The sequence below is a fragment of the Pteronotus mesoamericanus genome, unplaced genomic scaffold, assembly GCF_021234165.1.
Source record: "Pteronotus mesoamericanus isolate MK-2021 breed Mesoamerican mustached bat unplaced genomic scaffold, CSHL_Meso_final contig_20, whole genome shotgun sequence".
In the NCBI taxonomy this organism is placed as follows: Eukaryota; Metazoa; Chordata; class Mammalia; order Chiroptera; family Mormoopidae; genus Pteronotus; species Pteronotus mesoamericanus.
This window is the reverse complement of record NW_026555085.1, coordinates 64,259,266-64,261,536: the sequence shown is the minus strand read 5'-3', so window position 1 is coordinate 64,261,536 and position 2,271 is coordinate 64,259,266.

Below are 2,271 nucleotides of genomic sequence, written 5' to 3'. Positions count from 1 at the left end.
TAATGAATATATCCAGGAGCTAATAAGAGAAATAGAACTAAACAATTTCTTATGCTAAGAAATAAAATAACACACTTCTAAACAACTTTTGAGTTACAGAGAAAATCATAAATTTAAGGAATACCCAAACGACAGTGAACGCTACACACATCAAAATTGTGGGATCCAACTGAAATTTAAGAAAAATTTACAGCTTTAAATACATTGATAAAGACAGGAATATTTATAATAAATGAAGTGAGCGATCAATACAGAGAATTTGAAAAAGCAAAAGAGGAAATAATCATAAGCGCAGAAATTAGTAAAACTGAACACAAAAAATGATTGACAGGATTGACACACCTTTTTTTCAAGTATTAACAAGACAGGTATTTAGTAAGATTTGATTTTTAAAAAAAGAGCAAACACGTACATTTAAAAATACAGAAAAAAGAGGAAAATAACTACAAGAGAAAGATCAAAAGAGGATGGAAGAGCACAGGGACACTATCTGCCACTAAACTTGAAAGCCTAGAAGAAAGAAATGAATTCAGAGAAAAATATAAAATGTTAAAATTGGTAAGAAAAGATACAGCTTGAACTCGGTCAATAAGCATTAAACGAACTGAAAAGGATATCAAAGGCATGCCTTCCACACAATCCCAGGCTCAGACAGTCCCACAGGCGAATTTCACCAAACTCTGAAGGAACAGATATTCCTATCGCAAACAAGTTGGACCAGAAAACAGGAAAATTAAAAGCTGCCTAGTTCATTTTATGAATTTAGTATAGTCTTGATTCCAAAGACGGAAAATGAAGAAAATTATAGACTCATTCCCCTTATGAGAATAGATACATAAGCAGAGAGTAAACTATTCATTGAACACATGAATTTATTTAAAATATAATACACCGAAATTAAGTGAGGTTTACTCCAGGAAGAAAAGGATAGCTCAACATCAGAAAACTGTGTAATTTTCCACATTCCACACATATAAAAGAGAATTATGTAATTATTTCAATCTTTGTAGAACAAGCTTTTGAAAGATCATTACCTATTTATGATAAAAACTCTTATCAAACTAGGAATATAGGGTACTTTCTTACACTGATAAAGCTTATATAACTAAAATCTTACAGCAGATACATACTTATACATAATGGAGAAACCTTAGCTGCAGCTCCTTCAAGATAGGGATCAGAACAATAGTTCCCCTTACATACTACTACTACCACTACTACTACTGCTAATTCTCTTTAACACTATCATACAGAGTCGTAGGGGTCCTAGACAATACTGAAAAGGAAAAAAAATACATATAAATGTTGAAAAGGAAGAGTTGAAACTATCGTTATTTTCAATAGGTATAAGTATCTTCCTAGAAAAATAAGCAGGAAAAATAAATTATTAGTAGTAATAAAATGAAAATTCAGCAGTGTTGCTGAATAAAGATAAATCTATCTTTTACTATATAATCAAAATTAAGATACCATCCATAATAGAAACAAAAAGGTATAAAGTATCTAGGAATTCACCTAATATGATACCTCTATAGAGAAAGCTTAACAACTGTTAGAAACACCATAGAATATGTCAGTAAATGGATAGTCCATGCTCTTAAATGATGTGAGGCAATATTATAAGGATGTGAGTTATTCCCCCAAATGAAGCTATGACTGAATCAAATGCAATTTCAATTAACATTCCAGCTCGATTTTTCTGAGGAACTTGGTTAACTTACTCTAACATTTATATGAAGGATTAAAGATTCATGACTAATCAACCTTACACAAGAAAACGAAAGAAAAGGAAAGGGCCTAATCATACCAGATATTGACATACTACAAAAACATTATTAATATTTTAAAGTATAATTTTGGAGCAAGGACAAATAGATTAATAGACAGAATGAAGATCTCAGAGAGAAACCCAAGTGTATGTGGAAACAAAGGAAAGAGGAGACACCACAAATGAGTAGGGAAAAGACACATTATTTAGTAAAAATGTGTTGGGAAATTTGGTTCATTATATAGAAGAAAAAAAAAGCTGAATCCTACCCAAGGCCACATCACCAGTGAACAGGAGATGAATCTACAATCAAAGTAAGGACACACAATAAGTCAGACAATGATAGCCCAGCTCATTCCAGGGTTGAAATTATTTAAAATAACCATTGTCATCTGTAGGTTTTTTACTTACATCCATTAAACATTTTATGCTGATATATAAACTCATTTACTCTCATTTTGTCCTCTGGAGAAAGCGCTCACCCTCTACCTTGAACACGAACA